The following is a 13,068-nucleotide window of genomic DNA, read 5'->3' on the forward strand; positions in this document are numbered from 1 at the left end:
TATTTCCTAACACCATTTATTGAAGAGGCTGTCTTTTCCCCACTGCATATTCTTGCCTCCTTTGTCAAATTAATTGGTTATATAACTGTGGGTTTATTTCTGGGATTTCTATTCTGCTCCATTTATCTATGTGTCTGGTTTTGTGTCACTACTATACTTTTTGATTACTACAATTTGTATATATATAAGCCTAATACCTACAGCTTTGTCCTTCATTCTCAAAATTGTTTTGGCTATTCAGGGTCTTTTGTGGTTCCATACAAATTTTAGAGTTATTTGTTCTAGTTCAGTGAAAAATGCTACAGTTATTTGGATAGGGATTGCATTGATCTGTAGATTGCCTTGAATCTGTAGATTGCCTTGAATAGTATGGTCATTTTAACAATATTAATTCTTCCAATCCATGAGCACAGTGTATCTTTCCATTTGTTTGTCTCATCTTCAATTTCTTTCATCAATGTCTTATAGTTTTCTGAGTACACGTCTTTTACCTTTTTGGTTAGATTTATTCCTAGGTATTTTATTCTTTTTGATGCAATTGTAGATGGGATTGTCTTCTTAACTTCTCTTTTTGATAGTTCATTTTTAGTGTATAGAAATGCAAAAGATCTGTGTATTAACTTTGTATCCTGCAATGTTATTGAATTCATTTACTAGTTCTAATAGGTTTTTGGGGTCGTCTTTACGACTTTCTATATATAGTATCATGTCATCTGTAAACAGTGACAGTTTTACTTCTTTTCTAATTTGGATTCCTTTTATTTCTTTTTCTTGTCTGACTGCTGTGGTTAGGACTTCCAATACTAAATTGTCAGTTGAATAAAACTGACAAGAGTGGTTCCTGATCTTAGAAGAAATGCTTTCAGTTTTTGACCATTGAGCATGATGCTGGCCATAGGTTTGTCATCTATGGCCTTTATTATGTTGAAGTATGTTCCCTCTACATCCATTTTGTTGAGGGTTTTTATCATAAATGGATGCTGAATTTTGTCAAAGCTTTTTCTGCAACTATTGAGATGATCATGTGATTTTTAGTTTTTAATTTGTTAATATGGTGTATCACATTGATTGAATTACAGATACTGAACCATCCTTGCATACCACTTGATCGTGGTGTATGATCCTTTTCATGTACTGTTGAATTTGTTTTGCTAATATTTTGTTGAGGATTTTTACATCTATGTTCATCACTGATATTGGTCTGTAATTTTCTATTTTTTGTGATATCTTTGTCTGGTTTGGACATCAAGGTGATGCTGGCCTCACAGAATGAGTTCAGAAGTGTTTCTTCCTCTGCAACTTTTTGGAACAGTTTGAGAAGGATAGGTGTTAACTCTCTTATAAATGTTTGGTAGAATGCACCTGTGAAGCCATCTGGTCCTGGACTTTTGTTTGTTGGAAGTTTTGTTTTGTTTTGTTTTTTACTGATTCAATTTCATTAGTTTTAATTGGTCTGTTCATAATTTCTATTTCTTCCTGTTTCAGTCTTGGGAGATTGTACATTTATAGGAATTTGTCCATTTCTTCTAGGTTGTTCATTTTATTGGCATATAATTGTTTGTAGTTACCTCTTATGATCCTTTGTATTTCTGTGGTGTCAGTTGTAACTTCTCCTTTTTCATTTCTAATTTTATTGATTTAGGCCTGCTCTCTTTTTTTCTTGATGAGTCTGGCTAAATGTTCATTCATTTAGCTTATCTTTTCAAAGAACCAGCCCTTAGTTTCATTGATCTTTTCTATGGGTTTTTTTTTTTTTTGGTCTCCATTTCATTAATTTCTGCTCTGATCTTTATGATTTCTTTCCTTCTACTAAGTTTGGGTTTTGTTTGTTCTTTTTCTAATTCCGTTAGGTGTAAGGTTAGGTTCTTTGAGATTTTTCTTGTTTCCTGAGGTAGGCTTGTATTCCTATAAACTTCCCTCTTAGAACTTCCCTTTTGCTGCATCCCATAAATTTTGGATCATTGTGTTTTCATTTTCATTTGTCTCCAGCTATTTTCTGATTTCTTATTTGCTTTCTTCAGTGATCCATTGGTTATTTAGTAGCATATTTTTATCCTCTATGTTTTTGTGGTTTTTGCCTTTTTTTTCCCCTTGTAATTGATTCCTAGTCTCATAGTGTTGTGGTTGGACAAGATGCCTGATATGATTTCAATATTCTTTCATTTACTGAGATTTGTTTTGTGGCCTAGCATGTAACCTATCTTGGAGAATGTTCCATGTGCACTTGAAAAGAACATGTATCCTGTTGCTTTTGGATGGAATGGTCTATATATATCTATCACATCCATCTGGTCTAAGGTGTTATTTAAGGCCAGTGTTTCCTTATCAATTTTCTGTCTGGGTGATCTGTCCATTGATGTAAGTGGGGTGTTAAAGTCCCCTATATTATTGTAGTACTGTCAGTTTCTCCCTTTATGTCTATTAATATTTGCTTCATGTATTTAGGTGCTCCTATGTTGGGTGCATATATATTTACAATTGATTGATCCCTTGATCATTATGTAATATCCTTCTTTGTCTCTTGCTACAGTCTCTGTTTTAAAGTCTATTTTGTCTGGTATAAGTATTGTTACCCAGCTTTCTTTTCATTTCCATTTGCATAGAATACCTTTTCCATCCTCTCACTTGCAATCTATGTGTGTCTTTAGATCTGAAGTGAGTCTCTTGTAAGCAGCATATATATATATATATATATGTAAGATTGTTTTGTATCCGTTCAGCCACTCTATGTCTTTTGATTGGAGCATTTAGTCCATATACATTTAAAGTAATTATTAATAGATATGTACTTATTGCTGTTTTGTTAATTGTTTGGGGGTTGTTTTTATAGTTCTTTTTTTCCGTCTTATTTTGTTCTTTTCCCTTGTAATTTGATGACTATCTTTATTGTTATGTTTGGATTCCTTTCTCTTTTTTGTGTATCTATTTTAGGTTTTTAGTTTGTGGTTACCATAGTTTGTGGCTCATATATAACAACATATCTAGCTAGCTAGCTAGATAATAGAGATAGATATAAATATAGATCATATATATATATAATTATTTTCATTTAATGACTTCTTAAGTTTAAACTCATTCTAACAACCTTACGTTTACTCTCCCTCTCCATGTTTAATTATTTTGATGTCATGTTTTACTTCTTTTTGTTTTGTGTATCCCTTAATTACTTATTGTAGATATCGATTATTCTACTACTTTTGTCTTTTAATCTTCCTACTAGCTTTATAAGTGATTGATTTACTACATTTACTGTATGTTTGCTTTTACCAATGAGATTTTTCCTTTCATAATTTTCATATTTCTTGTTGTGGCCTTTTTTTTCTGCTTAAAGAAGTCTCTTTAACATTTCTTGTAAGACTGGTTTAGTGGTACTGAACTCTTTGCTTTTGCTCATCTATAGAACTCTTCATCTCTCCTTCAAAACTAAATAAAAGCCTTGCTAGGTATTCTTTTTTTTAATTTTTTATTATTTTTTATTTTTTTAAACATCTTTATTGGAGTATAATTGCTCTACAATGGTGTGTTAGTTTCTGCTTTATAACAAAGTGAATCAGCTATACATAAACACATATACCCATATCTCCTCCCTCTTGTGTCTCCCTCCCACCCTCCCTATCCCACCCGTCTAGGCAGACACAAAGCACCAAGCTGATCTCCCTGTTCTATGCGGCTCCTTCCCACTAGCTATCCATTTTACATTTGGTAGTGTATATATGTCCATGCCACTCTCTCACTTCGTCCCAGCTTCCCCTTCCCCTTCCCCATGTCCTCAAGTCCATTCTCTACATCTGCGTCTTTATTCCTGCCCTGCCCTTAGGTTCTTCAAAACCATTTTTTTTTCTTTTTTCTTTTTAGATTCCATATATATGTGTTAGCATACAGTATTTGTTTTTCTCTTTTTAACTTACTTCATTCTGTATGACAGTCTCTAGGTCCATCCACCTCACCACAAATAACTCAGTTTTGTCTCTTTTTATGGCTGAGTAATATTCCATTGTATATATGTGCCACATCTTCTTTATCCATTCATCTGTTGATGGACACTTAGGTTGTTTCCATGTGCTGGCTATTGTAAATAGAGCTGCAGTGAACATTGTGGTACATGACTCTTTTTGAATTATGGTTTTCTCAGGGTATATGCCCAGTAGTGGGATTGCTGGGTCGTATGGTAGTTCTATTTTTAGTTTTTTAAGGAACCTCCATACTGTTCTCCATAGTGGCTGTATCCATTTACATTCCCACCAGCAGTGCAAGAGGGTTCCCTTTTCTCCACACCCTCTCCAGCATTTCTTGTTTGGAGATTTTTTGATGATGGCCATTCTGACTGGTGTGAGGTGATACCTCATTGTAGTTTTGATTTGCATTTCTCTAATGATTAGTGATGTTGAGCATCCTTTCATGTGTTTGTTGGCAATCTGTATATCTTCTTTGGAGAAAAGTCTGTTTAGGTCTTCTACCCATTTTTGGACTGGGTTGTTTGTTTTTTTGATATTGAGCTGCATGAGCTTCCTGAATATTTTGGAGATTAATCCTTTGTCAGTTGCTTCATTTGCAAATATTTTCTCCCATTCTGAGGGTTGTCTTTTTGTCTTGTTTATGGTTTCCTTTGCTGTGCAAAAGCTTTTAAGTTTCATTAGGTCCCATTTGTTTATTTTTGTTTTTATTTCCATTTCTAGGTAGAGTATTATTGGTTGTAGGTTTTTTTCCTTTCATAGCTTTGAATATATCATGCCACTTCTTTGGGTCTGCAGTTTCTGTTGAAAAGTCAGCTGATAGTCTTATGGGGGTTCCCTTGTACATAGCTAGTTGCTTTTCTCTTGCTGCTTTTAGGAGTCTCTCTTTATCTTTAATTTTTGCCATTTTAATTATAATATATCTTGATGTGGACCTCTTTAGATTCATCTTGTTTGGGACTCTCTGTGCTTCCTGGAACTGAATGTCTGTTTTCTTTCACAGCTTATGGAAGTGTTCAGTTATTATTTCTTGAAGTAAGTTATCTATCACTTGCTCTCTTCTCCTTCTGGGACCCCCTATGATGTAAATATTATCATGCTTGATGTTGTCTCAGAGGTCTCTTAAACTACCCTCGTTTTTTAAAAATTCCTTTTCTTTTTTCTGTTCAGCTTGGGTGATTTCCACTGCTCGGTCTTCCAGTTCACTGATCCATTTCTCTGTATCATCTAATGTACTGTTGATTCCTTCTAGTGTATTTTTATTTCAGTTATTGTATTCTTCAGTTCTGTTTGGTTCTTCTTTATATTTTCTAAAAGTCTGTTAAAATTTTCACTGTGTTTATCCATTCTTCTCCCAAGTTCATTGAGCATTTTTTGTTTTTACTTGAAACGCTTTATCAGATATATTGCTTATCTCCACTTTTCTAAGTTCTTCTGTGGTTTTATCTTGTTAATTTATTGGGAACATATTCCTTTGTCTCCTCATTATGCCTAATTCTCTGTGATTATTTCTATTTATTAAATAGGTCAGTTATGTTTCCCAATCTTGGAGAAGTAGCTTTATGTAGGAGATGTCCTATGAGGCCCAGCAGCATGCTCCCCTCTGGTCACCAGAGCTATATGCTCTAGGGACACCCCCTATGTGGGTTGTGTGGGCGCTTCTTTGTGGTGGGGTCAACTACTGTGAGCATGCTGGTAGGCTGGGTTGGACTCTGGCCCAGTTGGCTGCCAGGCCCTGCCTTGCATGGTGGCTACCAGCTCACTGATGGGGAGGGCCAGGTCCTGGGGCAGCTGGCTGTATGACCCAGGAGCATCTTGGGGTTGTTGCCAGCCCCCTAGTGGATGGGGCCTTGTCCTGCTGGTGGGTGGGTAAGCTCCCAGCACTTATAGGCTAGGTAGAGCACTCCAAAATGGTGCTTGCGAGCACCAGTGTTTTCACAGTAGGACAAACTCACAAAAATGGCTGCTGCTATCATTCCCATTCCCAGGGGGAGTCCAATTGCCTCCTGCCTCTCCAAGAGGCTCTCTAAGATCAACAAGTAAGTCTGACCCAGGTTCCTTTCAAATTACTGCCTCTGTGCTGGGACTCAGATTGTGTGAGATTTTGTGTGCACCCTTTAAGAGTGGAGTCTCCAGAGGCAAAGAATATACAAATCAATTTTCACTGCAAAGTAAAGGAGCTGTTACAGTGAAGGATTACTGGACTGAATGTCAATATTATGACATAGTATGAGTGTGTTTCATGTTTGGTAATTGCAATCATTGTTGCTTTTGTTGTGGTCATCCATGTACAATGCTTGGTGTCAGTCTATTTATCTCTTGTAAAAATAAAATACAGTGTGTGTGTGTGGAAAAAAAAAAAAAAAAAAAGAGTGGAGTCTCTGTTTCCTACAGTCCTCTGGCTCTCCCCTATGCAAGCCTTGGTGGCCCTCAAAGCCAGTCATTTTAGGGGTTTGTTTTCCCAGTGCAGGATTGGGCTGGGAGCCCATTGTGGGACTTGGACCCCTCCCTCCTTGAGGACAACCTCAGTAATTGTGATTATCTTCCCCCTATTTGTGGGTCACCTACCCAGGGATGTAGGTATTGACTATACCTCATCTCTGCCCCTCCTACCCATGTCATTGTTCCTTTTTATATCTTTAGTTATGGAAAATCTTTTCTGCCAGTCTTTAGGTCATACTCATAGATAGTTGCTCTGTAATTAGGTGTAATTTTGGTGTGCCCATGGGAGGAGGTGAGTTCAGGGTCTTCCTACTTGCCACCTTGGCCTCACCTCTCAGGAATTTTTTCAATGTAAATCTGACTATGTCCTCTTCCTCAAAATCCTTCAAGGGCTACTTGATTCTCTTAGAATCAAAATCAGAATCATTAACATGACCCACCTCTTCCCCACAGAGTCTTGCCTCCATCCAGCCCTCCAGACTTATCTCCTGCCATGTACCCCCTCCCTACCCTTGCAAAATCCTTCCTCCAAGGTCCCAAGCTCTCTCCCCATCCAGGGCCCTCTACCTGGATTTACTTCCCGCACAACTCCACCCTTACCTTTCACCTGGTTAACCCCTCCTCACTCTCCAGCTCTCATCTCAATTGTCCCTTCTCCAGCAGAGTGCTCTTTGTGCTCAACCCCAGGTCAGGGGGATTTGTCCAGCATCTTGCAGCACCACATGCTCGTTTGAAGCACTGTCTATAATTAAACTTTGAACTGTGGAATTTTTTTTATTACCTCTATTGCTCTGGCCAGACTCTATGTCCTGTAAATGCAGAGATGGCATGTGTGTTTGCTCACCTTTGTATTCCCAAATCCTCAAGTCGCCTGGCCCAAAGTAGGGGCTTAAGAAATGCTTGTTGAATGAATGAATGAAGTGACAAATAGTATGCATCTATTTATTAAATAAATGAACTACATTCAACTTCTTTCCCCAGTTCATTGGTTCATTCATTCATTTATTCAAAAATATATATTGAAGTCCTATTTCCCTGATGCTCAGCTCTTTTTCTTCCTATAATAGACAGTGTCCAGGTCTCAGGAATAACCTTCAAACAGTATCCTTAGGTTCCATAGTTGCTTGCTTGAGTGTTTAGCATTTTACAATGGTAATAAGGAAAGTTTAAATATCTTCCAGCTGCCATGGAAGTTCTTGTTAGAGGGAAGGTAAAAGGCGAGCTGAGATCTAGGCTCTGCAGGAAACCAAGCACACAGAGAATGTTTAAACAGCTCCAAAGAGAAATAGCAGAAATGTGTTCTCCATTGAGAGGGAGTTGGGGAGTAAGAACAGGAGGCCAAAGAAGGGGGAGGAGAGGAGGAGACAGATAGATGGACTGAGGCTGGGGCCACATGAAGTATCCCCATTGGGAGTTTGGCCAGTGGGTTAGCCAGAGGACACCCAACATTACATTTGAGATTGCTTGTTTGGAATGTTTTCCATCCCTTTCCCATCTCTTCCCACAGCACTCTGGAATGCATTATATGATCACTGATGTCAAGGAAAGGTCTGCATCTAATCTAGGTGGTTAAGGGATATAAAACAGAAACATGCTCAAAAGCTCAAAAGTCTGAAGGCCGAGGGATCATGAAAATGTTAGCCCCTGGGAGCTTGCAGAAATCATAGGAAAGGCTTTGGACTTACCAAAAGGCAGATTTGTGGAATCCAAGCAATTTTATCTACATCTCATAGGGCAGGCCAGACCCAGCCAGGCAGTTTGTGCATGAATATTTTATTTATTTATTTAATATAATCCTATTTTAAACACACTCATGGAAATTGGCATTGAAAGAACTTTTTTTTTTTTTTTTAAATAAGAGAGTAATTAGTGTTCAGATTCCTTTGCTGTGACTCCGGATCTTGACAGAGCTAGTTTGCTTAGAGAGAGACAAGTCTATGTAGCTAATGGGTCTGTTTCCAGGTGTGAGCACATCTCAGATCCCACCTGCCCTAGCCCTCCAGCCCTCAGGGACCCTCCTTCCTTAGTTTAAGCCTGCGGTCCTCCATGTCCTCCTGCTCCCTGTATACTGTCAATTCAGCACTCCACCCAACTTAGTCTAGATCTGGTTTCTGAGTCCTTCCTGTGAGCTCCTATGCTTACATTGCCACCCTTGCCAGACACAGACAGGCCAGCGCTGCCCGAAGATGGGCCCCAAGTGGCCATGCCTTCTTCACAAGAGCTGGGAGCCTCCCCACATTGGGCTGTGCTGCATCAGCCTAGTCCAGCTTCATCCCCAAACACAGACACACACACGGCCACGGCCAGAGAGTCTTTGCTAAATGAACCATTTGACTGGTTTTGCTGGATGGAAATTGAGGGCTTTTCAAACACAGTGACAGGTACAAATTACCCTGATTATGTTCTTAGGCATAAGTCACAGTTACCACTTCAGGATCACTCAAGGACAGCCACATACATACAAGCTAGAATTATGCTGCAGGAGTTTGTATAAACCCCTGCTCCTCAACAGAATTTGCATGAAAATAAGATAACGGCTGCAGCCCCATCTCCCCGACGCTTTGGAATGGCACAGAGTGTTTCTCTCCAGGGCAAACAGAGGGAGCAAATCAACCAGAGGATGGGAGGGATTTTTTTTTTTTAAGCAATGTTCCAGCTCCACGCCCAGATCGAGTTTCTCTACATCCCAGCAAACAACATTTCAGTCTCCCTTTTCTTCTCCAATGGGAAAGGCTCTACAGAACACAGTGCCATGTGATGCGGCTCTTGAGAGAGGAAAGCAAGGGAGGGATGGGGCTGAAGAGCACATGGATGTCACGTCCGTGTGGCCACTTTGTCTTCACACACGGGGGGTCACTTAGGGATGAGTCGGTGCCACCAGCCCCTCGGAGGTACTCCACTGGCTGCCTTCACATGCGCTCCTGGAAACTGCCATCAAGCCTGGCTGAAAGCACGTGCAGGCGCAGGGCAGGGAGCACGCAGCTGCAGGGCCGAGGTTTCCGCAGCTCCCCTGTGGTCCGCCATCATCTGGCCTGGCTTCATTTGGGGAGCAAGGTGGCAGGGGTTTTTGAATCCAAACTGTAGCACTGAACAGTTGTACCCTCGTTGAGTTAAAGTGTTAGTTTAAAAAATACATATACATTTACATATATTTCACAGTTCAAACAATACGGCTTTGAAGAAGAGTTATGGCTTTCTGAAGGGAGGTCAGTTGGGTCCAGAAAGGGAATTTGCAGGCCACCAAGACCCTGTTGCACCCCTAAAACACGTGTGCAGAGTGTGGAAGCCTCAGGGAGGACCAGCTGTCCCCCAAACTTTGGGAAGAGGGACTGGCTCAGAAGCCTGCCACAGTGGGGGCTGAGGGTCCTGCCGGAGAAGGTGCTCGAGGGCTGGCAGGAGCTGTCACCTGGGATCCCAGCAGCCTCCCCGCAAACGGCCACAGCACCAGGGGGCTGCGTCGCTGTGTCTGCTGCCAATGCCCTCCACACTCCTGCTTTGCCACGGCCTTGGGTGACCCTCCGCCAAGGGCAGCTGCCACCCTCCCCCTACGAGGTACAGCCCCCATGCTTGGGGCCCAGAGGGGAACGGAGCCCATAAAGGCCCCTCCTCACCGACGCTGGGCAAGGCATGAGGCCAGGGGTAAAGCCCAGGCCTGAACCACACTGCAGTCAGCCTGACAACCCAGAGGGAAGAAAACACAAGGGCTTCAGGGGTGAGAGCAAGACATGGCTGCCTCCCCCTGCCCCTTGGGGAGCTTGGGCACCCAACTGGAGCTCACCACCATTCCATGTGACCCGGGGCACGCCTCCGTCACCTTCCTGGGCCTCAGTCCAGTCGGGATGCCACCACCTGCCTTACCCTCCTCCTAGGAACACAGCGAGGGCTGGTGAGAAATTGGATGATGAAGATGTGTAGAAAGTAGAAGTGTTCACTTTCATAAGAATATGGAAAAAAATAGTCATATTCTTAAATTCACAAATAAATCCAGGCCGAGTCACTGCAGAGCCTGCCCTGGCCCCGGCTGAGATCCCCATCCCCCTCCCACGTGGAATAGAGACACCACAGGTGGAAGCAGAGGTGCAGTAAGAAGACACCCCAGCCACCACAACCAGCCTCGCTGCACGTCCCCTTTAAGACGGGAAGGTAGAAGGGGTGCCCTTCTCCCTCCTCCTGGGGGGAGGCAGCAAATGTCAGAGGGAAACTAAGTCTAAAAGAGTGAGTTTACCCATCTCATGAATCCTATATTATCAGATAACGAACTAGTTCACCTACCTGAACTTCAAGATAACTAAGGGCTAATCCTTTAAGCACCAAGATGTCTATGAATGTGTTTTGAGTGTTTGGGGATGGAAATAATTCCAAGCGGATAAAACGCTTCTCTGCCTGCTTAAACACAGTCTACCGAATGTTGTTTGAGCGTTTTCGTACCTCTACGTGGTTGTGGATACCACAGGATGGGCTGCTCTGAGGGGTCATTTGTTGCCCTTGGGGTTATTACTACATATTGGCCCCTCCACTAAACTACTTGCCCCTCCACTAAATAGCCTTAGATCACTTGGTATTTTCTGAGATGTATAGATTTGGTCTTTTTAATGCCATTATTATTAGTCTATTAGCTGCCACTTCTTGCTAAATCTAGCACCTGTTATCATTCTCTTAATTTGCTTTATTATTAGAAACCAGAATCAAGTTCACTAGATTTGAATTTAAAATTAAAGTGAATGCCATGAGGGATTTGCTGTTAGCAAAATATTTGGTCTTTGATACAGAGCTTTATAGCAGCTACTTTGGGGGCTTAAAATTAATTTTCCTTTACCTGAGTCCACAGCTGCCTGGGGCTGAGTGAACTTTCTGGGAAAGCCCTGGGAAGTGAGGTGTGCTTTGACCTTGTTTCAATAACACAGTAACTATTTCCTCCCTTAACAAATTTTTGCGGCTGAATGAGGAATTGTGAGCTGCCATGGGGATAAAGTGCTCGCTGGGACCACACTGCTGGGGGCATCTTCAGAGGAAAGGCGCATGGGACTTGCCTCCAGTTGGAGACAGAAGAGATTGAGGCAGGATTCAGGCACTAGCTCGCTGGTTGCAACTGGAGCCTTTTCCAGCGGAAGGTGGGAAAGGAAGGAGGAACATAATGCAGGTGTGAACCCTGGGTCACATCAGCCCATTTCTGTGAGATGTTTCTTCATCACCACCTTCCTTTTTTGTTTTCCATGGGCATGGTAGGCAGAGCGCCTGGTCCAGCTTTGTGTTAAAGAGAGCATTGTTGTGCTCTGATCTTACCCCAACATCAGTTACAGGGTGACCCTCAGCTGGTCACAGGCTGGCTCCAAGCTCCAGAGACCCAACCCCTTAACTCTGATCCCAAAACGCATCCTGATCCTGGGCACAGATGAATTCTTAATTCAGGTATACTCTGAGCTTACTAACCCTGGGAGAAGAAATCTATGTAACTTTGCTTTAAAAAGATTTCATAATGTTATTTAAATGTTGAAAATGTTCAGAAAAAGAGCTGTTTGGTACCTTTCAGAAATCTCAAGCGTGAATCGATGCTCCCAACCCCTAACCAGGAAACAAATGCAGCAGAGCAGGGCTGAGCTTGTTACAATATCATACAGAGCAGGGCTCCTCAACGCGTAGTCCCAGGACCAGCCTCAGCACCGCTTAGGAACCAGCGCGGAAGCTCCACGCCAGGCTCACCAAATCAGACTCCAGGGAGGGGCCCAAGAACCAATGAGCTCTCCAAGTGATTCTGACACAGGAGCTGCTGACCTAGAACAACAGTTCTCAACCTCGGCTGCATAGTAGAATTATTTGGAGAGTCAGAAAAGCCTTCATACTCAGATCACACCTCAGACCAACTGGGACAGAACTTCTGGGGGCAAAGTTCAGGCACGAGTGGTTCTTAAAGCTCTTCAGATGACCCCGATGTGCCGCCAAGGCAGAGACCTTCCGCCTCAGGACAATGAGCTTCAACCACTGCGCAACAGAGTCACTCAAGGAGATTTTTAAAAATAAGAATATGCAGTCCCATCCCCAGGCCAAGTGAATCAGATTCTCTGGGAAGATGAGGATCTGGCATGGGGGTGGTTTTATAAAGATCCCCAGGTGAATCCAATGTGCATATAAGGTTGAGAACTATAATTCTAGAGGAAATAAAACTTTTACCTCAAAGCTGAGCAAGTCATTTAGTTGAAAAAAATGAGTTACTTGGTTGCCAAGGGAACCATCCCCCTACTGGAAAGAGAGACAGTCACTGATTTCTGGCTTTTGTGCCAAGAGCTAAGTCACGGTAATATATGTATGTATGTATGTATGTATGTATGTATGTATGTATGTTTGTCTCTCTGTCTCTCTAGTGAAAAAAAGAAGGTTCACTGAAGAGACCATGCAGGGGAAATATCTAAACACTTATAGAAGCTGTGCTGTTGCCTCTTAGGACACTGGCTGGCCCGCACAGCTGAGCCAAGCTAGCAAAGCAAGACCAGGACTGTTCTGACCCTCAGCAAAGGATGCTGAGGTTGCCAGAAGCTAGGGACCAACCAAGGGCCCAGGACAACTGCTCCAGGCAAAAATCAGAATCCTATTATAGGGACACTAAAAACAGTTCATGTCATTTGAGAACAGCTTATATCTAAATGATTCTATATGAAATAAGCCAGTCGCAAAAAGT

This window comes from Balaenoptera musculus, chromosome 14 (genome assembly GCF_009873245.2).
Source record: "Balaenoptera musculus isolate JJ_BM4_2016_0621 chromosome 14, mBalMus1.pri.v3, whole genome shotgun sequence".
Lineage (NCBI taxonomy): Eukaryota > Metazoa > Chordata > Mammalia > Artiodactyla > Balaenopteridae > Balaenoptera > Balaenoptera musculus.